Source organism: Lissotriton helveticus, chromosome 2_1, assembly GCF_964261635.1.
Source record: "Lissotriton helveticus chromosome 2_1, aLisHel1.1, whole genome shotgun sequence".
In the NCBI taxonomy this organism is placed as follows: Eukaryota; Metazoa; Chordata; class Amphibia; order Caudata; family Salamandridae; genus Lissotriton; species Lissotriton helveticus.
Genome location: NC_136059.1, coordinates 1642105320 through 1642131951, shown reverse-complemented (window position 1 = coordinate 1642131951; position 26632 = coordinate 1642105320).

Genomic DNA, 26632 nt, shown 5'->3' with positions numbered 1-26632 from the left:
GACTTTTAAATAGATATTTTAATGGGAAGCCTGCTTTTAGATGCTTTTAAGAATAGTTTTTAATGCTTTTAAAATTGTCTGCTGCCTTTTTAAATAGCTTTTTAGATAGCAGTCCTTAGTATGAGGAGTTGGTGTTATATTCCCAAATTAGGCCCATGTAGCGAAGCAGCTTATTATCTCTTCAATTGTCCTCACAAATAAAATTTTCCGTTGTGACCTTTTGCACATATTTGCATGCACAATAGTGTTGGATTTGTTTCCCTAAAACTAACCTTGTTTTCACATCTAGCTTTTCACAACATTATCACAACGCCCTGAACTTCCTTTACAAGGTCTTGTTTCGCACTATGTACAAATATCATCACTATATTCATCCACGGGGCGACAGGGCTTGCTCCATATCCATAACATCGCTCATCTATACGCACATTGTAAGGCTGCTTTCTATTATAAAGGTCGAGCATCCCAATAGATTAGCAAAGGAGGCACTATTGCTGACACTGACGGTCCTTGCATGCTGAGAAATAACCATGCGTTATAAAAGACAAGGGAAACCAAAATACAATTGGTCAGGGACTTCCGGTAATCAATTATTTCTAAAGACAGTGGTCCCTAGACAAGGGTTAATGTGAGTAAACAATAAATACAGACCCAATCAGTACTATATTTTACAGCTGTCCATAATATGCAGTTGCTTAAATATATATAAAATAAAGCAAGAAACAATTAAAGTGGGACACAAGCCTGTATCCAACTTAGTGAGAAGGACGTACAACATGAAAACAGAAAGGCTCAGGCAGAGTAAATTGTTTGTATGTGACACATTTTGATATGATAAACAATTTATAGCGCCACTGCAGATCTACGAACATAAAATAGTGGGTTCTGCTTTCTATGGGGTTGAACTCTGGGGTTTAATAACATGGAGGGTCTACTCACGACTGAGAACAGATTTCTGAGATCTCTCTGTTCTCTTCACCAGAGCATCCCGCTCCTGCCATTGAGATTTGATATGGGCAGACAATCCAATGTTGACAAAGCAAGACTTCGCCCCTTGCTCTTTTGGTTATGTTTGAAACGTGCCCAAGAGCTTTTCCACTATGCAGCTGCAGCTGATGATGTTTGCAAACTTGATCACTTCAAAAACATCCTTTGGTTTACCAACGTCAAATCTCTACACACACTAATAGGTCTAGGTAATTCATGGGATGTCAAAGATCCCTGTTTGCTACCTAGTAAGGGCCTGATTAAGTCACAATACTGGAACTGGGTTGCCCAGTCCAATGTAACAGACCCACTCGATGGCCGCCTCTCATTAGAATTCCTGGATTTTAAAATTCAAACGCACAAGAGCAATATATGGAGGTTATCACGACCCCTCAGGATAGAAAGCTTTATAACCAATCTAGATTTGGATCTCTTCCTGTTAATTCCTTCAAATCTGCATTGCAACGGCATACGACTGAGCAGCTGCATTGCCCCGGTTGCCCCAGCTCTGCCGAGTCCATTGCACACATTTTCTTTGCTTGCCCGTTATACAACTCTCCGAGGCGCAAATGGATGGCAACAGTTTGCAGAATGCTAGGTTCAAGTTGTCACCACGAAGCGCTGCTCATCTGAAGACCATTAATTGCATGTGCAGTAGCTAAGTTCCTTGGGAAAATGTGGATAATTAGAAGGCACACACTAAAGATGCGGAAGAGGTGTGGCGAAGCGGCCAGGGCGACTGACTCCGGAATCTGGGGATCACGATTCGATCCCCGGCACCGGCGGCAGATTAGCCCAGCACCATGTTACTCTGGGCAATAGCTTGCTTAATCTTCCTGACGGCCCCCAGCGCCTAGAGACCCTAACGGGTGATTGTGCGCTTTACAAATGTGGATATTATTATTATTATTATTATAAAAGATGTGAATTGATGCCCCTTTGGTTTCCACTCAATCATCGCAAACACTTTAAAGAGAACTAGGCAGTAGTACTGGTTGTCTGCAAAGTAGTGTTGCGTCTTACTCTTCTTAATTTGTTTTTAGTATTGGGGTTTCACTTTTTTACATTTAATTGACTTCTTTTTTAATTGACTCAGCTTTGATTGTTACATCATTTTCATTACTTCACTGGAACAGTTTTGACTGTTACATCTTTTTGTAAATTTATTGCAATTGTTTTTAACGATCGCTTGGCTTGTACTCAAACGTAAAGTTCCGACATGAATGCACTTGCACTTTTTCAATAAAATTATATTTATTGTACTACTGTAATTTATCTCTAATTGTTGTAATTATGCATTGCTAGCACTCGCACATTATGGTTGGAATGACCGAATAAAGTTTGATTGCCCCAGAAGAGTCTAGCAGCCGAAATAAGGGAGGCTCTTAGAGGAGCTGTTTTAGACCCTGACAGACCACAATGGGTTGCACTACCATAATCTAGCCTAGGCATTACTAGGGCTTGTACTGCAGTTTTTATATTATTGGGGGGAGGAAGGGCTTTAATTTCCTCAGGATGCTCATTTGTAGGTTCGCTCCTTTGGTAGCGCCACTGATATGCTTCTGCATGTTAAGGTTTTTGTTAAGTGTTATTCCCAGAGATTTCGCTGAGTCGATAACTTTGGGCCCACGGTTGAGTGCTGTTAGTTGTTTCAGCCATTCCTTAATAATAGGTGACAGGTTAGGTGGCGCGATTAGTAGGAATTCGGTCTTGAGGATGTTTGGTTAGAGACAGTTTTCTGTAAACCAGGATTGGGTTTATTGTAGAATTGAATTAAGAGATCTGATGTCTTCAGGGGAGGGGACTTTCAGGTACAGTTGGGTGTTGTCCACATACACATGATAACGAATGTTGGTTGGGCTCAGAATTTCAGTATCAATGCTTGATTGGGCCAATGGGGAAAAGTTATTACAGATGCCGTAGGTCTGGTCTGTTTAGTAAGAAAGATTATGACAAAGGCAGTATGCCTGGATTATTTATTGTAGAAAAATATGATAAAGCCAATAACATTTTGTTGGTGGATTGTGTTAAAGCCCATAGACAAGTATTTTCGAATGCAGACCCTGGTTCAAATACTCTAAGAAGGGGGCTGCATGGTGTAACCATGTTACCAATGCAGTAAAACGGCGTTTAACATTGCCAACTCTCTGACAAATACTATAGGAAAGGGATTATATGTTGATTTATTAACAACCGCATACAAAGTGGATTTACGTTGCAAACTCTAAAACCATACAGAGGAGGTTTACATTGTGAAACCTCTGACAAACACAATAGGAAGAGAATTTACATTATACATCCCTGGCCAGGGGCGTGGCTTTACTGTGCAGCGAAATGGCCGCACTTTTGAGTGGCTCCGCCAGCTGAGTGCAATTAATCCAGCATAATCCGCACATACTACAGGGAACTGTGGTCCATTCCAAGAGGAACGAATTCATGAAGGGTCAGCACTACCGGGAATCGAATTTTGACCGAGGAGGAGGAACTAACGGCCAGATGAATCGCAACTGAAGGAGGTCTGCTCGCACAGCCGCCAAGCAGAGCCGGGGCCTCGAGTTGGCGCCACCCCGAAACACGGAGTGCAGACGCCGAAGGGCGAGAGTCGGAGAGAGCTGCAGCGGCGATGGGGTTGCGAAGCAGATTGGTGAGCTGTCCCTGACAGCGGCGTAGTGTAACTATAGATGGGATTACAGTGCCCAGGACTTGTGGGACGCAGAGGATTGAGCTGGTGGTGAAAGGGGCCAGCGAGCGTAGAGAGTTGCCAGACGCGGTCGGACCCAAGGTGAGGGGGCGAGGCACTGATGCCCAACTGGGGCACAGCGCAGGACGAGGAAAAAGCTGTGAGTGGGGATGAGCACTGCCCCACGTCCACAGTCAGAATTATACAGTTGGCTGCTGCCTGGCTGTGCCCCTACACGGAGCGTAGACCACCAGCGGGGCCGCCATTTTGTGGAACATTGGGAGGTTTGCTCGGGTGGTCAGAGTGGGGCCTGGGTTTCTGCCGTGCCTGCGGCAGACCGCTCCCAGCAAGAAGTAGACGCACCCACATGACAACAAAGGCTGAGGGGGGAAAGCACATCACCGGCGGTATACTGCTGCGGAGAAAAGACGGCCGCTACCACGGCTAGAGGGAGTGCTGGACCAAGGCTGAGTTAATGGTGGGGGACCAACGCTCCAAAGTATGGCACATGGTGTGAAAGGGTGTTGACATTTTAGAAGCGCACTGGAGACTTCCTGGCGGACGACAAACAGCCCTGTGTGTGTGGTATTGCTGCTATTAACAGAGCCGGCTCGAAGCAATCACCGCAATCGCCCCAATTCAGCAGGTTGTCACTCCCGCAATGTTAATGTGTATCAGGCCGCTGGGCGCAACAGGGCGGGACTGTTAATAGCAGCAATACCACACACACAGGGCTGTTTGTCGTCCGCTGCTCTCAATGTTGGCCCAATAGTTCCTAATCTGAGCAATGCAGCAGCTCTGATCTCTCGTATCCATGTCGGCAAGTGCAATTGGACCACAGCCCGCTAACGCACCTTGACTGTCACTTCTCCAGTATGTTAGTAAGCATTCAATCCGCAACGCCAGGATGTCTCAAGTGCGCTTCTAATATGTCAACACCCTTTCACACCATGTGTCGCGTTGCGGATAGGGAGAAAAGACAGAACATTTCTGGCACCTGTGACATTGAGAGGCTGCTACTTGGATAGAGATATACGCAAAGTGCACTCTAAATTCTCAAATACGGAGGCCAAGTGGGGGCACATGTGTGGCATGAGTCAAGGAACAGGAAGGGACTCCCGAGTGGCAGGAAAGCGTAAGAAAGAGTGACGGATGACATAAAGTGCCCGGAGCAGGATCGTGGTATAGCGGTTTGCATCAACTATATTGAGGCCTACACAACAGCAGCGGCGATTTGCTGTGATGGGGAAACCGGATACGCGCCAGCCAAAGATAGCTTTTGACAAGAAGATAGTGACGCCGGACTTCAGGAGCAGCCTGAGGACAATCTCACGAGTCAACTGCCTGAAGAAGACGTTCAAACAATGTTCAAGGATCTGAAAACTAGTCTTCAAGGCATTGATTGCAAAATGGACTCACTGGCGGAGAGAATGGACAGGACAACGCAGCGAGTTTAAAAACAAGGGGGCCGCTTGAGCGTATTAGAAACGAGGGTGACGGAGATGGAGGAAAGCCAAACAGATATGGACAAGAAATTGAGAGACATGGATGGGGTCCTAAATGTCATAAAACAGAAGAATGAGGATTTAGAGGCCAGGTCGAGGCGAAATAACATACGCATCACTGGAAGTGCCGAAACAACAGGTATCCAAAATATGGAGCAATATATCGAAACGTTGATAACGGACCTTTTCGGGTCAGACCTGTCAGCAATGTTTTTAATTGACCGTGCACATTGAACCTTTGGTCCTAGACCTAGACCGGGAGCGCCAGCAAGACCGATCCTAGCAAGAGTCCTTAACTATAGAGTTCGGGACACGATACTCCGTCTGGCGAGAGAGAAAGGAGACATACAATATAAAGGAAATAACATTGCCCAGTATCCGGACTTCACACTGCAGGTGCAGGCGGCCCGTAGGGAGTTTATCCCTGCAAAGACAATCTTTCAACAAATCGGAACCAAATATGCATTGATATATCCTGCGAAACTAAAGATACAGGGTCATGGTAAGCCCACCTTCTTCACGGATGCGAAAGCTGCCCTGGCATATGCAGGACAACTAATTGTATAGTGTGGATGAACCACCCACAATAGTATAATCCTATGGAGGAATATTTTGTCATTTAACTTGTGTTTCTCTCTGCTCTTTTCCTCCCCATTGAGCTTTCAGTGCCCCTCTTACGTTTATCGATATGCAAAGCAGATGGCAAAGGAACAAAAACAACGGGCAGCGATTGGCAACTCACAGACTGAGGACAACCTAAGTGATAACAATTGACAGAACTGGCCTGGACGCTGGCAGAGCAGATAAGTGTTATACGAGGAACAATGTAGTAATGTCAATTAATGGTCAGTTGTTAAAATTGATATAACGGGGCATCAAGTGTGAGTATAGAGCTCAGAAGTGTGTTATATAGGGAAGTATGTCTGGCACATGTGGCTGTAAAATTTGGTGTGGTTCCATGGTTCGAAGTAGTGCGATGTGTGCTCGGCCACCCTGCCAAGAGTGCAGGGGTGTCTTGCCGACGGCCTCATGTACCCCCATGGGATGACTCCCTTGTGTTCACTTCAGTGGACAGATTGTTTACAGTTAACCGGGGAAGGGGAGAGACTGTCACAACCTGATTGGGGGGTTGGTGTGGGTGGGGGTGGGGGTGTACAAGTTTTGCTCTATGGGCCTGCCATATCATGTTCTCAGACACACGAAATACAAGCGATGGATGAGCACCTGTTTATTTCCACCGAACAACCAGAATACAGGAGGCGGTCTGCTTCACACTACCATCACTTCACGTACTTTCACCTTCAATTCGGGCGAACGTGATGGGCCAGTAGACCATACATACCCGCATCACATGCACTGCTCATGACGGATCACTGACATAATATCGACTACAAAAATATAGGCATTTAAAATATCGACTCCGAAATATCGACTACAAAAATATCGAAGTCCTATCTACAAACAGGTAAGTACAAAAATATCGAATCAAAAATATAGTTTAAAAATATGTACTTTGTAAAAATATCGAATTTATTAAAATTAAAAAACATAATAAAAATTAATAACTAAAATATACTTAAAAATACTTAAATAACCTTAAAATTATTTGTTAAAACATAAATATATATTAACATAATATTATTAAAAAATATACAATATTATTACCGTAGCATAGCAAAAGTGTTAAAATTACTATTCCCACTCCAATGAGTGCAACAGTAGGGAAAGCGTTGGATAGCGTAGGGGTAAAAATTACTATTCACACTCCAAAGAGTGCAACAGTAGGGAAAGCGTTGGCTAGCGTAGGGGTTAAAATTACTATTCCCACTCCAAAGAGTGCAACAGTAGGGAAAGCGTTGGATAGCGTAGGGGTAAAACTTACTATTCCCACTCCAGTGGGTGCAACAGTAGGGAAAGCGTTGGATAGCGTAGGGGTAAACATTACTATTCCCACTCCAGTGAGTGCAACAGTAGGGAAACCGTTGGATAGCGTAGAGGTAAACATTACTATTCCCACTCCAGTGGGTGCAACAGTAGGGAAAGCGTTGGATAGCGTATGGGTAAAAATGACTATTCCCACTGCAGTGAGTGCAACAGTAGGGAAAGCGTTGGATAGCGTAGGGGTAAAAATGACTATTCACACTCCAAAGAGTGCAACAGTAGGGAAAGCGTTGGATAGCGTAGGGGTTAAAATTACTATTCCCACTCCAAAGAGTGCAGCAGTAGGGAAAGCGTTGGATAGCGTAGGGGAAAAAATTACTATTCCCACTCCAGTGGGTGCAACAGTAGGGAAAGCGTTGGATAGCGTAGGAGTACAAATTACTATTCCCACTCCAGTGAGTGCAACAGTAGTGAAAGCGTTGGATGGCGTAGAGGTAAAAATTACTATTCCCACTCCAGTGGGTGCAACAGTAGGGAAAACGTTGGATAGCATAGGGGTAAAAATTACTATTCCCACTCCAGTGAGTGCAACAGTAGGGAAAGCGTTGGATAGCGTAGGGGTAAAAATTACTATTCCCACTCCAAAGAGTGCAACAGTAGGGAAAGCGTTGGATAGCGTAGGGGTCAAAATTACTATTCCCACTCCAAAGAGTGCAACAGTAGGGAAAGCATTGGATAGCGTAGGGGTAAAAATTACTATTCCCACTCCAGAGAGTGCAACAGTAGGGAAAGTAAATACTTCATATATTATTTAAAAATATATAAATTAATATCTATAAAAAATGAATTAAAAGTAATTACCAATTTAACATAATATAATAATTAATCAATTAAAATTACAAATTAAAATAATTATTACAATTAGTTACCTATCAATACAAATTATTTACAAATTAACAATTAATTAATTAACAATTAAACATGAATTAACAATGAATTCAAATTAAATACAATTAAATAAATTGAATTATTTAATTAATTATAAATAAATTACTTCCCACCCTATTCCCCTATAAACCCACAACCCGCTACAGAAAATAAATTAGTAAAATTAACATAATTAGCAATTAATCAATTAAATACAATTAATTGGCAATTAAAATGTAATTAATTACCCATAAAAAATTAATTAACAATTAATTCTAAATAAATATCAATAAATAATTTTACATATTTAATTAATTATAAATACATTACTTCCCACCCAATTCCCCTATAAACCCACAAATCGCTACAGAAAATAAATTAGTAAAATTAACATAATTAGCAATTAATCAATTAAATAAAATTAATTGGCAATTAAAATGTAATTAATTACCGATAAAAAATTAATTAACAATTCTAAATAAATATCAATAAATAATTTTACATATTTAATTAATTATGAATAAATTACTTCCCACCCAATTCCCCTATAAACCCACAACCAGCTACAGAAAATAAATTAGTAAAATTAACATAATTAGCAATTAATCAATTAATTAAAATTAATTGCCATTTAAAATTGAATTAATTACCAAATATAAATTATTTAGCAATTAATTAAAAATGAATACCAATAAATAAATTTACATATTTAATTAATTATAATTAAATTACTTCCCACCCTATTCCCCTATAAACCCACAACCCGCTACAGAATTAAATTACGCAAAAATAAAAATTCATTATTTAAAACAAATTATAAAATAAATACACACTTTCCACACATATAATAACATAAAAAACACTATAAAAAATTCGATATTATTAAAAATTCGATAATTTTAATAACCTATATTATATACTTCGATATTTTAACTTTCTATATTTTTAACATTCGATATTACATTACTTACCTTAAAAACGATATTTTTGATGTCTATATTCTGTCCATTCGATATTTTGTCCATTCTATATTTTAAACTCGATATTATGTCCATTCGATATTTTTTACTCGATATTTTGACTGTTTACCGTTCATGACAAACCTCACATGTATCTCATGGAATGTTAGAGGTCGAAATGACCGTCGAAAGACCAGACTGATTCAATCATATCTTTTGAGACACGGAGTAGACATCTCTTTGCTACAAGAGACACATCTAGCGAACACAGCGACGGGTACCCTTAGGAATAACAGATGGGGGAGGTGCTAGGCAGGCTACTCAAACTATTCCAGGGGCGTAGCAATCCTAATACGCAGAGGATTACACTGGAAAACATGTCACACGATAATAGATAGGGAAGGATGGTATATACTCCTACAAGGCACACTATATAACACCCCCATGGTAATAGTCAATACTTATGGTCCAAACACCGATAGCCCTGATTTCTTTCAGCACATATGGCAGAAAATTAAGACACTAGAAAACGTATCTATACTGTGGGGGGGGTGACTTTAATGTTGTTCTCTCGGCCACGGCAGACAGACAGGGAACGTCTTGTGAACACCACCCGAGAGCAGCCGAAATGTTATCAGGTATTATAGAGGATCTTCAGCTTCTAGACTCCTGCAGAGTGTTGCATTCATCAGTCAGGGAGGGCACGTGTGTGACACATCACCGGAACGCATGGTCCAGGCTGGATTACTGGCTGGTCTCCAGGGACATGCACACATGGGTTACAAGAGCCACACACTATCCACGTACATTATCTGATCATGCTTCCAATTAGATAGCATTGCAAATACCAGCGCCATATATACAACCGTTTACTTGGAGATTTCCATCACAGGCATTATTAGATCAGGTCTTTCGGGAAGAATTGCGGGGAAAAATTATAGAATATTTTGAGTTGAATGAGGGGACAGTGAAATCGTCGGGGACGCTGTGGGAAGCATTCAAAGTGGTCACCAGGGGTAACTGCATTGCACTCAAAATGGGCGTGTTCAAGAACATACGCAATACACTAGCTGACTTGGTCGGTCCGGTCGCTCCTCTTGCCGCGTGGCCACCCCGAGTGTGCCCGATCCCATCCCGCTGCCACCGCCGAGTCTAGACTGCCCCTGTCTTGGTTTGGACCCTGTCCTTGTGCCTGCTTGTTGTACTCGTGTCAGCTGCTTATTCTGCTGCCGTTTTTTCGTTTTTCTCGTGTTGCCCGGTAAGTCTGTCCCATTGTCCTCGTTGTTTCCTGCCCCACCCCGCTCCCTGCCGCTGCTCCCCCGCGGCCCCACCCCGCTCCCTCCAGCATCTCCGCACGCTCCCCCCCACTCGCCACCCCGCTCCCGCCTCCCAGCTGCTCCTCCCTCCTACAAAGGTACATAAAGAGTGGCTCACGGGGCAAGGAGCTGTGACCTGACCTGACTTGGTCGGTCCGGTCGCTCCTCTTGCGTCGTAGCCACCCCGAGTGTGCCCGATCCCATCCCGCTGCCGCCGCCAAGTCTAGACTGCCCCTGTTTTGGTTTGGCCCCTGTCCCTGACTGTCCCTGTGCCTGCTTGTTGTACTCGTGTCAGCTGCTTATTCTGCCGCCGTTTTTTCGTTTTTCTCTTGTTGCCAGGTAAGTCTGTCCCATTGTCCTCGTTGTTCCCTGCCCCACCCCGCTCCCTGCCGCTGCTCCCCCGCGGCCCCACCCCCGCTCCCTCCAGCATCTCCGCACGCTCCCCCCCACTCGCCACCCCGCTCCCGCCTCCCAGCTGCTCCTCCCTCGCCCCGCCCCCCACTCTCTTTATGGCAGAGTGCATGCGTACGCGCAGCGTTGACGCGCAGCGGGCGCGCCGATTGGGGGCCGAAGGCGTGCCAAAGGTAAGCCCGTCTGCGCCCGTCCGCGCCTGGACCGCGACCAGCACGAGAACCCCTGGCCCCCGCAGAGGCCAGCCCACCCGCCGGACCTACGACTCAGCCACCCTCAACGCACTCCACACCGGCCGGACCTCCGGCTGCCACCGAGCCACCCCAGGACGCACCACCGGACCCTTCACCTCCCTGCACTGGTTACCATTACACAAAAGAATTCGTTTTAAACTTCTTCTCACTGTTTTTAAATCCATGAAAAACACAGGGCCCTATTACCTTGCTAATCGCTTCACACGTTACAACCCCTCGGGTTGTTTGAGATCCTCTGGCACAAATCTCATCACGATTCCAAGATTCAAGTTTAAAACCAGGGGTGGGAAAACCTTCACCGTTCTGGCAGCTAGGGCATGGAACAACTTACCCGTCAACCTTAGATTAATTGAAAAGGAGAGCCTTTTTAGGAAACTCCTTAAGACATGGGTGTACCAACAATCAGACACCTCTGTAATGGCAGCCATCCAGACTCAGTTTTTCACCACGTATCATCTTTCACCTATCTACTGCACGTAAGCTCAGCGCCAAGATGCTCCTTTCGGAGCGAATGTTTGCGCTTAATAAATACCCATAAATATTAAAAAAATCACCTGCCAATCCTGCAAGTTCACCTGCACCCGGACCTGCACCGCACCCGCCAAGCCAAGCACCAGCAGCAACCACCTGAAGTGCATCCTGCTCAACACCCGCTCCGTCCACAGACACGCCATCGAACTCTGGAACCTCCTCGACTCCACAGCCCCAGACGTCGCCTTCCTCACGGAAACCTGGTTGAACGCCTCCTCAGCGCCCGACATTGCCATCTCCATCCCGGACGGATACAAGATCACCCGGAAGGACCGCCTCAGCCAGACGGGAGGAGGCATCGCCATCGTCCACAAGAACACCATCCGTATCACGACCAGCTCCGACGACACCTTCGCCGCCGCCGAACACCTACACTTCCAGATACACACCGACCCCAAGACCACCCTCAGAGGCACCCTCATCTACAGACCCCCGGGACCACGCACCCAATTCAGCGAAGACATCGCCGACTTCATCAGCCCACACGCCCTCCCCTCCGCTGACTACATCCTCCTCGGGGACCTCAACTTCCACCTGGAGAACAACAACGACCGCAACACCACCACCTTGCTGGACAACCTCGCCAACCTCGGACTCAAGCAACTGGTGACCACCCCCACCCACTATGCCGGCCACACGCTTGACCCCGTCTTCTCCTCCAGCAAGGACATCTCCTTCAGCCATGCCACCGGACTCCACTGGACAGACCACAGCTGCGTCCACTTCAGCTTCAGAAGGACCCCGCTCCACCACCACCCTCAACAGATTCCCCCAGAAGCTGGAACAAGATCACAGCCGACCAGCTCACCACATCCCTCAGCCATAACCCTCCCGCCAGCTCAACGAATCCCAACCAAGCCGCCAACAACCTCACAAGGTGGATCAGCAACGGCGCAGACGACCTCGCACCATTGAAGACACCCCCCGCCAGACCCGGCAACAAGAAAGCATCCTTGTTCACCGACGAACTCAAGAGCTCTAAGAAGAACTGCCGCACCCTCGAGAAAGCCTGGCGCAGAGACCCGACACCAGACAACATGACCACCCTCAAGCTCGCCACTCGAAAACACCACCAGCTGATCCACACCACCAAGAAAACCGCATTCAAGGAACGACTGGACAACAACGCCCACAACTGCAAGGAATTCTTCAACATCATCAAAGAGCTCTCGAACCCTAGCGCTGGAAACAACGACATCACCCCATCGCAAGACCTCTGCAACTCGCTCGCCTCGTTCTTCCACAGCAAGATCGCAGATATACACAACAGTTTCAGCACACAGCCGACGCACCCTATGACCACACCAACGCACTCCACCACCACCCTCCGCGCCTGGACCCCGATCAACACCGAAGACACCATCCGCACAATGAACTCCATCCACGCCGGATCACCAACTGACCCCTGCCCTCACCACGTCTTCAACAAGGCCGACTCCATCATCGCACCCCATCTCCGGGACATCATCAACACCTCCTTCGACACCGCCACCTTCCAAGAGAGCTGGAAACACGCCAAACTCAGTGCCCTACTGAAGAAACCATCAGCGGACCCCACCGACCTCAAAAACTACCGCCCCATCTCGCTCCTTCCTTTTCCTGCCAAAGTCATCGAGAAGACCGTCAACAGACAGCTGGCGGCCTTCCTCGAGACGAATGGATCCCTCGACCACTCGCAGTCCGGCTTCAGAGCCAACCACAGCACCGCAGCCACAGACGACATCCGAGCCCTGCTCGACAAAGGGGAAACAGCGGCACTCATCCTCCTGGACCGTTCCGCGGCGTTCGACACGGTCTGCCACCGCACCCTAGTGCAGCGCCTCAGCAACATCGGAATCCAGGAGAAAGCACTGGTGTGGATCATCTCCTTCCTCACCGGAAGAACCCAGAGAGTCCGCCTCCCCCCGTTCAGATCAGAGGCCACCGAAGTCACCTGCGGCGTACCACAAGGATCATCGCTCAGCCCCACGCTGTTCAACATCTACATGAGCCCCCTCGCGGCCATCACACGCCAACACAACCTCAACATCATCTCCTACGCCGACGACACCCAGCTGATCCTCTCCCTCACCAACGACCCAGCAACCGAGTGGATGATGAACAGCCGCCTGAAACTGAACTCAGATAAGACGGAAGTCCTCATCCTGGGATCATCACCCTCCACCTGGGACGACTCCTGGTGGCCCCCTGCCCTGGGCAGCGCACCCAAACCAACGGACCACGCATGCAACCTGGGCTTCATCCTGGACTCCTCCCTCTCGATGACCAGGCAAGTCAACGCCGTCTCCTCGTCCTGCTTCAACATCCTACGCATGCTAGGGAAGATCCCCACCGAAACCAGGAAGACGGTCACCCAGGCGCTCGTCACCAGCCCACTGGAGTACGGGAACTCCCTCTACGCCGGAACCACAGCCAAACTCCAGAAGAGACTCCAGCGCATTTACAATGCCTCAGCACGACTCATCCTGGACATCCCCCGACACAGCCACATCGCCGGACACCTGAGAGACCTGCACTGGCTCCCCGTCAGCAAGAGAATCACGTTCCGACTCCTCACCCACGCACACAAATCTCTACACAACCAAGGCCCCAGATACCTCAACGACCGCTTGGCCTTCTACACTCCAACCCGCCAGCTACGATCGACCAGCCACGCCCTCGCCGCCGTTCCCCGCATCCGAAGAGCCAAAGCGGGAGGAAGATCCTTCTCCTACCTGGCGGCCAAGACGTGGAACTCCCTCCCCATCCACCTCCGCCTGACCCAGGATCACCTCTCCTTCAGGAAGCAACTCAAGACTTGGCTGTTCGAGCGGTAGCGGACCCCCCCCCAAGCGCCTTGAGACCCTCCGGGTGAGTAGCGCGCTATATAAATGCCTTGATTAATTGATGCTCCCGCAGATAGCATTACCTGATCAAACTGGTTTTATACCAGGTCGATCGACCGCTCATAATTTGAGCGCGATATTTGGGCTCCTGCATTACTTGGCCCCTCATGAGTGGGCAGTGGAGGCTTTATTGGACGCTACAAAAGCGTTTGATTCTTTGGAATGGAAATTCCTGTTCAGCCTACTGACCCGCATGGAACTCAGCCCCATATTTATCACACAAATTCAAATAATTTATACGAATCCGATGGTTAACGGGCAGATATCTGATCCATTTATCATCATGAGAGGAACGAGGCAGGGCTGCCCATTGTCGCCATTGCTGTTTGCAATCGCCACCGAACCCTTGGCAGCAAGGCTCCGCCAACATCACACGCAGAGACGTATAGGGTTTACATCTAGAGGCCCGCTGATATCCATGTACGCAGATGACATGACAATATATCTAACGAATTCTAGAGATAACTTCAATGCAGTTATGAGGGAATTAATTCGATATGGTGGTTTAACAGGCATGCAGATTAACTGGACAAAATCAGTGATATTGGAAAGGCGGGCATTTTATCTCTAGAGTCTGCTTACCATTCTCCAGAATCCCGTCACAGGTCGACTAGACCTTTTTACCTGTCATAGAGTGAATTAGGCAATCTTTTCATATGGAAAATAAACGAGTTTTAGAAATCCCAATTGCTTCCCCCAAGAACCACTGACCAAAACTAAGTTCGAAGGTTTATTACATAACCAAAAATAACTGCAGGTACAAACACCTCAGCAAGAGGTTCAAAAGATAACCTGGCACTAATACAAACATAATCCTACGGAAAAGTCTCAAGCGACTGATGAATAACACGAGGATCAATTCCAGAATCATCAAACTGAACAGAATCGCTATAACCTGAGTTCTGGTACTCATCGGGATAATAGACATAAATTCAGGTTAGTCTGTCCCTACACTATGCTGAGTGACATCCCTACTCCACAATAGCCCAAACTAATCAAAAGGTGTCAGCTGTGGTGACTTCCCAAAGAAGTTCGCCCACATTCTCTCTTAACTAGAGACTCCTTATTCACAGCTAAGCTCCTTGACCATCCAATCTCTCTCTCTAGCTCCTCAGCCCATCTACTCTCTCTCCACCCTCGGGGTGCTGTCCCTAATACGAAACCCCACAATGTGAATGACACGCCTTCAGGTACGCCCCTCTCGGAGGTGTTAACTTCGAAACTTTCCAGTATGGCTCTTTTCCATCTTTGTCCATGCAGACGTCCTCGGGTCCCAGACTCTTCATCGCTTCTAGTTGCTTCTTCAAATTCCTGGTCTACTCCTCCATGTCTGAGTCTAGCATTTCTAACTCTCATACACAATGGGCCCTTCTACTCTATAATCTACTTGGTGATGCACCTGCAAAGGAATATACGCAAATAGGCTCACAGTCTAATAATGTTGCAACATCTTCTAAAAGCCTCTTTTATAAAACATTTCCACATCTATATGCTAAGCAAAATTTTCAACAGGCCTGCATCAATTCTATGAACTAGGCCTCAGCTTGATTTAAAGGCCCAACAGTCTACATTAGCAATCCCTTGTTTCACTAGGCCTCCAACCTTAACAGCAAATACATTTTCTACTTTAAGCTAATTGTTAAATATAAAAGGCACATTTAACTTCAATAAGCAGATCTAAATGCACAATAGTGCTCGATTAAACGCACTTCTCAAAAATTAAAGATTTCATTTTAACGACATTTCTAGGTTATACAGCAAGTGTGGATGTAATTCATAACCGTGGCTCTTCAGATTTCTAATACCAGTTACTCTAGTTCTCCATCCCACATTACATCTAAGCATGATTAAAGTCCTCTATATATACGGGTGCTGACTACTTGTACATATGATGCACCCCTACAAATTTCACTGTAAATGGCGCTCTCTCAGTTCCCCCCTTTGATGACCCGTGTCATCACCACCCTCACTTCATCCTCAGAGTAAGAACCAACTAAACCGAGCTTGTGGCCATTTTCCCTCGCTTGAGCATTTCCAACGCTCTCAAGCTGCGGTATTGACTGTCCTGCAGCCTCTCCATTCGCATCTCTTGCGCTCTCATTGATCTCGCCAATCTATTGGACTTGTACCACTTGTACAATCTTACCAAACCCCACACCCCAATCACACATGCCACTGCTATGATAAGGGGTTTCAGTACAAACCCAAGGAAACTCTTCCCCAAATTGGCAAACCAGTTTCCAACTTTCCCAAATCCTTTGCCAACCGTCTCCCACGCATTCTCTTGTGTCAAGTCCTCAATTTCATAATGGATTGCAGTAATGTTGCTTATATATTTCTCCAGATCCTTAGAATTGTCTGGTATATAAGTGCAACATTCTTGGACCTTCAAACGTTTACAGACCCCGCCCTCTTTCGCTAGAATGACGTCTAGGGCAAGACGGTTCTGTAAAACCATTGTCCTGATCGACAACATCTCACCCTCAACCAGCACTAATGATTTAGCTGTATTCATTGACAATTCATCCACTACAGTTGCCAACCGCCGTATCTTCACATCATTCAAAATGACACCCAACGTAGGTATCGCTGCTCCAAACACATCTCCCACAATTGCTCCAGCACTTTCCCCTCGCTTTACCCTCCTTTGAGGCCCTCCCTCTAAGAGTGCAAAATCTTCTGTATGATAGATCTTGGGAAAGATAATTGCTAGATAGCAAGTTCCATACCACTTCTCTGGCAACCTCACATACGCATTCCTTCCGCAAACAAAATATACAGTAGGAATCACTTGCACCACGCTCTTCAGGAAATCTTTGGTGTAATATTCCAATGTGAAGGTGTGTTCACACGTAGTATGACCCACATACACATTTTCATAATACGTCTGTGGACTGTGAAGACACAACTTCCCTTTCTGCACTTCATCCAGAGCTATTGGACCATAACTCCCTCTTGACTTATGCTGCTTCTCTTCCTCCGTCCAATCTACCTTGCCTTGCCCTGAATCTCGCAACTGTTTTTGCTTCGTGTACCTATCTTCCACTTGTTCAATGAACTTCTTCTCCGTCTCAGATAATGAGCAGGTCAAGTTTTGTCGGTGTGCATACGGGGTGTCTAGCTCTTGTGTGGGAATGAAAAAATATCCAAGTCTGTCCTCTGACTTATAATAATCCCACTTGTTCAAATGCTTGTAATTCGGGACTTCTGGCAACACAGCATCATAATTCGAAAAGAAATATTCAAAATGGTTTCGCCCATAAAGTATACTAATCAGCAAACTACAGGATATTCCATATGTCAAGGGAAGGTGATGGTATCCAATGCCCTCATCTACTGAAGCTGGCAATTGCATACACATATAACAGTCCTTCGCATCCATCGCATCAATGTATTCATACAACAACTTTGCATACGCATTCTGCCCAAAATTTCACTTTGACAGATCTGTATGTAGCCTACGACTTTCTGCAGCCAGCAAAGCTTTCTCTCTTCGCTCTCTGTCTTCTTTCTGACTAGGGGTGGTAGGTGTCGGTGTCCCCCCAGCCTTCTCTACCTGTTTGTGTGGTGCAAAATAGGAAACTAAAACTACTATAGCTATAAGGAGTATCACTCCTCCTAAAAGAGTGCCTACTATGCACTTGGCTCTACGATTCGGGTTTCCAGGCGCCATGGTCTCAGCACAAAGTAGTTCGTTCTCGGAAAGTACCCGAAAGTCTCTTTCTTTGTTATTTGAGTCTCTCGAACCACCTCGGAAAGCAGAAATCCCCGTTTTCAGTTCTTCTTTTGCTTCAACAATAGACAGCCCTAACCCTTCTCCGTCCTCTGTGGAAAGTCCCTAAATTTGTTCTTCTTCCACTCGGCTCTAGGTTAAGTTCAACAGCTATTTACAAAGTCTTTTCAACGTCTTTAATAATCAATGATGATACTTGATCCGATTGCCTGCAACACATAGTCTAAAAGTTCCATGCGGAGCACAACTGCGTCATAAGATGGCATGTCCGGACCAAATGTAGGAAAAATCAGTCTATCCAGGAGTAAATCACGTATCTTGCTTAGGAGAGGGGGATTAGGAATAGTGAGTGTTAGTACGCCTTCCATTTCAAGTCCAGGTACCAACAGTATCACTTCCAGCTTAACATTTGGGATCGTACTGGTCACCGCCACTGACCTCACCCTCCCGGACATCAGTACCCCTGGCATTTGTGAAAGGGTAGGTCAACTCTGGAGTGGCGTATCTTCGGCAAGGTACTCTCACCCTCCTTGACCTTCTCGGACCCCTTTGCTCAGCTCCTTGTTCTCCCTCTTCCGGATCTGATTCTTTGGACACAGGGGCAAGATCTATTTCGGAAGCCAATCTCACATTCATTCGCCTCCGTCTCTCGGGCCAATGATCCTCTGCACTTCTCGCCCTTCTGTTTCTCATTTGCACACCCTGTTCGTCTCCACTGTCAACCTCCTCTGCGCTCAGATCACCTTCTCCGCCACTTCCTCCTTCTGAGGTAGATTCCGTGTCACTTTCGTCTTGGCCGTTTCCTGCCTGATCAGGGGAGTCCCCAACTTCCACAGGCACCCCCACAGCTTGACTTGCCCCCCCTGTTGAGTCCTCTTCTTCGTTATTATTTTCGTCTACGAGGGGAGCTGTTCCCTCCAAGGGTGCTGGGACTCGTCGGGTGTGAGAAGCATGGATCCAATTTGGCAATCCGCCACACTTCACAGCAGTGGTAGTGACTAGAATCACTTGGAAAGGGCCTCTCCAACGTACATCCAGGCAGCTCTTCCGCACGTGCTTCCGCACCAGGACCCAGTCACCAGGGCACAGGTCGTGACAAAGGTCGCTAGAAGCCGGGATTTCAGCAGCCTGCACCTGAAGAGACACAGAACGTATGACGTCAGAAAGTCCCCTGCAGTAATCAAGGATCAGGTCATCTGTGATATTCAGCAAAGCAGTTGTAGGAATAGATGGCAGTCTCATAGCCCTCCCCATCAGCACTTCATGAGGTGAGAGCCCGGTCCTCCTGTCTGGGGTACTACGCATACTCATTAGTACCAACGGCAATGCATCGGGCCACTTCAGGGATGTGGATGAGCAACTTTTGCCATTCGGGCTTTAAGTGTTCCGTTTATTTGCTCCACTATGCCAGAAGCCTCTGGACGGTAGCTACAATGCAGTCTCTGGTCTATGTTCAAGGCAGAGCAGAGCATCTTCACAATATCGCTATTAAAGTGCTTTCCTCTGTCCGATTCCAAAGAGGTCGGAACCCCGAATCGTGGCACTAGCTCCCTCAACAATAGTTTTGCTACTGTGAGTGTATCGCATCTACGAGTGGGATATGCCTCAACCCATCTAGAGAACACACACACAATCACCAAGATATACCTGAGGCGATTGCACCTCGGCATCTCAATGAAATCTATCTGCATCCTATAGAATGTCCGCCGGACCTCCCAATGTGACTCAATGTTTCTGGTGTTCTTTTCCCAACATTCAGCTGTTGACAGGTTACACATCTCTGACATACTGCTTCCGCAGCCTGTCTAAATTTTAGATTGTACAACGTTTGTCTGAACACACGCACCATCGCATCCCTTCCCAGATGCACAGGACCATGTATCTGTCGTGCCATTGCACTCACCAGCACATTTGGCAACACAGCTCGTCCATCAGCCGAAACCCACATGTCCAACTCTCCCTTGACACAACCAGCTGATTCCCACACCCTTCTTTCATAATCTGACGCTTGTCCCTGCATGTCTCTCAACTCCTCCCATGTGTCTGCCACCTCAAGCATCATGCTTAGTTCGGTTCTTTCCCTTGGCCCCTCAATAGTTTGTTCGGTAAAGGAGTATCCCTGCTCCGCACAGTATCGTGCAACTTCATCAGCATAACGATTCCCCATTGTCACAAAATCCGTACCTTTGGTATGGGCTGTACATTTTACCACGGCTATCTCTGCAGGACCTTGCAAGGCCTCCAGCAATAACCTGATAAATTTGCCATTCCTTATTGGGGAGCCCGATGATGTCGTGTAGCCCCTTTGAGACCACAATTGACCGAAGTCATGAACCACCCCAAACCCATATTGGCTGTCAGTGAATATGGTGATCCGAATCCCGTTGGCTGCCAAACAGGCACGCGTCAACGCAATTATCTCAGCCACCTGCGCGGAGTGTACTCCTTCCAGGCAAGCGGCTTCAATTATTCCAGAAATAGTACAGACAGCAAACGCTGCTCTCAACTGACCAGTATTGTCTCTTACACATGAGCCATCCACGAAGTAAATTTCATCAGGGTCTGTCAATGGCTCATCAACAATATCCGGTCTAGGTTTGGTGCATAGTTCAGTCACGTCAAGGCAATCATGGTCTTCCCAATCATCTTCTATATCATTTGGTAATGGCAACAAAGTAGCAGGGTTCAAGACAGAGCACCTCCTGAGAGTCACATTCTCTGCAGCAAGTATAACCTGCTCGTAGCGTGTGAGTCTGTTGTTGGTCAAGTGCTGCGTCTTGGTCCTGGTCATCAACAATTCCACAGAATGAGATACATGCACTGTCAGTGGATATCCCATCACGATACTTTCACATCTTTCAATACTGACACCCGTTGCAGCAACGGATTTGAGACATCCTGGCAACGCTGAGGCTACTGGATCTAAGGTAGCCGAGAAGTATGCAACTGGTCTACGGACTCCTCCATGGTCTTGCACTAAGACTGCCAATGCACACCCCTCTCTCTCGCAGCAGAACAATGCAAATGATTTGGTGTAATCGGGCATTCCCAGAGCTGGAGCGCGACACAGGTCCTCTTGCAGCTCGAGAAAGGCCATCATACAATCTGTGTCCCATGGTACCGGATCACTCACGTCCTTGTGCGTCAGTTTCTGCAATGGTTTTGCCTTCAGGGAAAAGTTAGCAATCCACTGTCGGCAGTAGCCAACCATACCTAAGAACATCCTAACCTCTCTTTGAGTCGAGGGTACAGTCATTCTCATGATAGTCTCAATCTTGTCAGGCGACACCTTTCTCTTTCCCTTCTCTATTCTGTGACCCAGATACTGCACTTCTTGCAGGCAGTACTGTAACTTGCTGGGGGACACCTTGTGTCCATTCTCTCCCAAGTGGTTCAACAAGGCAATGGTGTCAATCCTGCAAGCATCTTCTGTGTCTGACGCAACAAGGAGGTCGTCTATATACTGCACAAGAACAGAGTTCTGCGGCAGTACCAGACTCTCAAGATTCCTTTTCAGCAACTGATTAAAGATCGATGGGCTCTCTGTATACCCTTGGGGGATACGACACCATGTTAAGACGCGACTCTCTATTTTGAACGCAAAAAGAAATTGGTTCTCCTCGTGCAATGGGATGGAAAAGAAAGCCTGACACAAATCAATCACAGAAAACCATTCAGCTTGGAACGGTATCTGAAACAGTATCACTGATGGATTCGGTACCACTGGACAGCATGGAACAACTATGTTGTTAACCTTTCGTAAATCCTGCACAATCCTGAACTTCCCACTTGGCTTCTGCAACCCCATTATCGGAGAGTTACAGGGACTGCCCATAACCTCTTTTAGAATTCCCTGCCTAATCATGGACTCAATCACAGGTTTTATCCCTTCAACTGTTTCCGGAGTCAACTTGTACTGGGGTGTTCTTGGGAATTCAGCATTCGGCCTCACTTGAATTCTAACTGGCTCTACTCCTTTAATCAATCCGATTTCCTCCCCTGTAAAGTCCCACACCTGTGGTGAGACTGAATCTCTCAGGTCCCAAGGGAGTTCCTCCACTGTTAACGCAGGGTACAATTCAATGCACACATGCATATTTGCAACCTTAAAATCTGCATCGTCATCGTTTGTCTGCAACTCAACTCCCTTGTGGGTACAATAGATGGTGCAATTGAGTTTACACAAACGATCCCTTCCTAACAGGCACACAGGACTAGAATCACACACTACGAACTGGTGTCTATCTCTGAAACTTCCGATCTTCACAGGGACTGGCTCAGTCAGGGGGTTTGTCATTCTTCTGTTTGCTACTCCTACAACTTGTATGGTCTGTCCTGAAAGGGGTAAGTTGGGGACTACCGCAGACCGCACAGTGGAGCGAGAGGCACCAGTGTCAACAAGAAAGGTGGTGGGATGACCATCTACATCTGCCTCTACAAACGGTCCTCTCTGATCTACCTCCAGTACTGCTCCAAGAGTACAGCCCTCCTCCCCATCCACATACCGTCCGGTCACTGGGTCAAATTGGTAACACTCGTCCCCTTCCACTATGAAAGGCATCTGCTTGTATACCTTGTTCCCTGTTGAAATCTTCGGTGGCTGGGGAACCGAGCCCTAGGGGCTGACGTCCCCCCTTTCGTCGTCTGGAACTTGGTCACTGTCACCTTCCGTACCGGAGAGGCTTGTACTTCCTCCTCCTCCTCCTGTACCTGATTGTCTGGGTTATGGGGGCACTCGCGTCTCCAATGCCCGACCTCATGACATTGATGACACTTGGTCGTCTTTTTCAGGGTGGCTATATCTATCCTTGGTCTCGGACCGTCCTCGTTGTCCCTCTTCTGTCCCCCCGACTTCCTCCCCAATGTGCCATTGCCTGACTGACCCTGTCCTCCCGATTGCATCTGCACTAACATCAGTTTGTCCTTCAGCTTCCTTGTCTTTGAGTCTATCTCGTCACTCCAATACCTCGCATATCTCAAGATCTCATCCAGAGGCTTGTTTTGCCAACAGATTAAATGTTGCTGTATCATAAGGCAAATATCAGGCCTCAGTCCCAGAACAAATTTGGATACGAACTGTCCCATGTCCTTTGGGTCCATCACATCTAACCCACTGTACTGCTTAAAAATCTGCAATAGCCTCTCGTAATATTCATGCACTGTTTCCTTTGGTTCTTGCCTAGTCCGATCTATTTTCACCCAATCAATGTCCTGTGGAGGTACCTTGGTCTTTAGCCACGTGATCGCTTGCTCATACTTTGCCATCACCCTGGGTGACGGTCCATTTGTGGCAGCATCTCGCTCTGGCTCCGCGGTGGGCCATTCAACACTGACCTTGCATGCTATCCACAAATCACCTGGAACCACAATATCAAACAGCGTGTTCAAATCAATCCACAGCACCTTTGAAATTTTAACGAACCTCTCTACCTGCTTGTACCATTCCACTGGACTCTCACGCAACTTGGAAAATGTGTTCGTAAAGGCGGACAGGTCTCCTCTACTCCAGGGTACATGTACATATCCCCCATGAGCCACCTCCCGCAAGGGGTACGCTTCTGTATGCATCAACCCTCCTCCCGGGGATGTCTCGATAGTACTCCGTCTACTACTCTTTTTCCTTGACCACCTTTCCTCCCATTTGTCCAACTGAGACCACGTTCGGATTCCCACTATCAGTTCCCTGATGTGAGTTTTTAATCCGAGCAACCTCTTTTCTTCTAGATCTTGATCTGAGTACTGTAGCCGGTGGCCCCCCTGCAGTGCTTTTGTCTTCGTCAAATCTACAGTATACTTATTTGCTAATTCAGAGAGTTTCTCATGAGCTGTCCTAGCCCTCCGTGTAACATCCTTCGCCACAAACAACAGCTCATCTGGTTCATAGAGTTCGATTCTTTCTAGTGGCAATGTACCTTCCACTATTTCCTCCACTTCTGATTTTAACCTCAGCACATCTATCCTTCTTGCCTTAATTGCAGCCCTCAATGTACCTTGGCTAGAGGTCCCATTAGAGTCCCTCCCGCCACAGTCCTGACTCTCTCGTCTTTTTTCTTCAGGTGTGTTAGGTGGAACCCGTCTGTGTTCCCAACCTTCTCGGTCCCACTCCTGTCTACCGTCTCCGGAGGTGTGGTGGGATGCCCCCCTATTCTCCACACTTCCGCGTTCCCATTCCTGCCTGCTTTCACTAGGCACACAGTGAGACTCTATCCTATTCTCTTTGTTCCCAGACCCAAACACATTCCTCGATCTATCACTCTGAGTGTCCACAATAGTTTCCGAAGTTCTCAAATCTGGCCTTAATTCTCTCATCGACCTCGGCCTCGGTCCCCTCAGATCCATTGGTCCCCTCCAAACCCCCTGCTCTTCCGAGGAGTCTGCCGATGCCACCAAAGGAGTGCTTCTTTCTACAGGCTTTGGCAACTGCCTCCACCCTTCTGTCCCATTACTCCTGTCCTCACTGGCACATCTCTCACTCCCCATTTGCAGCGGACTCTCGTCTTGCTTCTGTTCTGGGTTGTACACTGATACTATGGGACCTATGGTAACAGGTACCGTAAGAGCATCTGGCAATTTCAGTGAGTGGACACCCTCTTCCACCCGAACCTTTTGTACTGTGAATCTTCCCACTACTCTTGTCACTGGGGAGGGTGGAGGTGCCTTTTCTCCCTTCTCTGGGCAAAACTTGTCCCCTGAGGTACTCAAACCACTCACCATTTGAGCCCCACCATCCCCGTCAGAGACTTCCCAGTTCTGTGCTGGTGTTTGCGTTCCCTCCAACTCAGGATTGTATGGAGGTGGTCTCTCTGACAACAGTCTCTTTATCAGGCTGTCGTCTGTCTCACTGTCCTCATCCTCCGTACTGTTCCTCTGTGCATCCCCTGTCTTTTCCAGCAACGGGTACAACCTACCCCGAGGTTCTATCCTGTTGTCGCCCTTGAAACATTTCCGCAACAATTTAAAACATTTCATGATGAAAATCCACAACGTTTCCTTGTTTACAGCACTCGTTTACTTCCTGATGACAATCTACCAATCCCAGCGCGGCTTCTCACTAACCGCCCTATCCCAGCGCGGCTCCACGCTAGCCAACCAATCCCAGCGCGGCTCTTTCTGACATCACTCGCCTCCGTTTCGCAGCAGTTCCCCTCCTCTCTCCGTTCGTCTCGCGGTCTTTCATGCGTCCCTATCATACACTGGAATTGATTACTTCCGACCAAGCAACCACTTCCCTGACTGTACGGCCACAGTCTAACTGTAATTGTCACCAAACTGGCAAATGTCTGTCCGCGAACGACCGGACAATCGCCTCACTGATAGGTTACAAACTCACGGCAACTTCCGACCAGCGTCCGTTACCCACGCACTCACACATTCGTTCCCCCTATCTCGGTCCTGCGGGCGATCAATGGTACCTCATGACCCCCTTAACAATGGTTGATAATTACTATGGGTGTTCGATACACCCGAACCACTTAAACTCCCCTCGAGCTTAAGATTTTCACTGGTTGCGCGCGCTCACAACCTGTTCTCTTTCACCCTACATGCACTCAACTCCGCAAGACAATACAACATACAACACAACATAACCGCAATCTAACAACGCATGACCCTTTTCATACTCACTCTCCTCCGACCTGCTGCTTTCTGCCACACTGTCACTCTTCGTCAGTTTCCATGGAACGCCATCCGTCCGCAGCTTTCTGGACACTCCTCATTATTTCTCAATGGGCCTCGGGGAAATCTCAACCTACTTCTAGATTACCCTCACTCCAGAAGATAAACCATCCTACTCTGCTACCAACTGGAAAGGCGGGCATTTTATCTCTAGAGTCTGCTTACCATTCTCCAGAATCCCGTCACAGGTCGACTAGACCTTTTTACCTGTCATAGAGTGAATTAGGCAATCTTTTCATATGGAAAATAAACGAGTTTTAGAAATCCCAATTGCTTCCCCCAAGAACCACTGACCAAAACTAAGTTCGAAGGTTTATTACATAACCAAAAATAACTGCAGGTACAAACACCTCAGCAAGAGGTTCAAAAGATAAACAGGCACTAATACAAACATAATCCTACGGAAAAGTCTCAAGCGACTGATGAATAACACGAGGATCAATTCCAGAATCATCAAACTGAACAGAATCGCTATAACCTGAGTTCTGGTACTCATCGGGATAATAGACATAAATTCAGGTTAGTCTGTCCCTACACTATGCTGAGTGACATCCCTACTCCACAATAGCCCAAACTAATCAAAAGGTGTCAGCTGTGGTGGCTTCCCAAAGAAGTTCGCCCACATTCTCTCTTAACTAGAGACTCCTTATTCACAGCTAAGCTCCTTGACCATCCAACCTCTCTCTCTAGCTCCTCAGCCCATCTACTCTCTCTCCACCCTCGGGGTGCTGTCCCGAATACAAAACCCCACAATGTGAATGACACGCCTTCAGGTACGCCCCTCTCGGAGGTGTTAACTTCGAAACTTTCCAGTATGGCTCTTTTCCATCTTTGTCCATGCAGACGTCCTGGGGTCCCAGACTCTTCATCGCTTCTAGTTGCTTCTTCA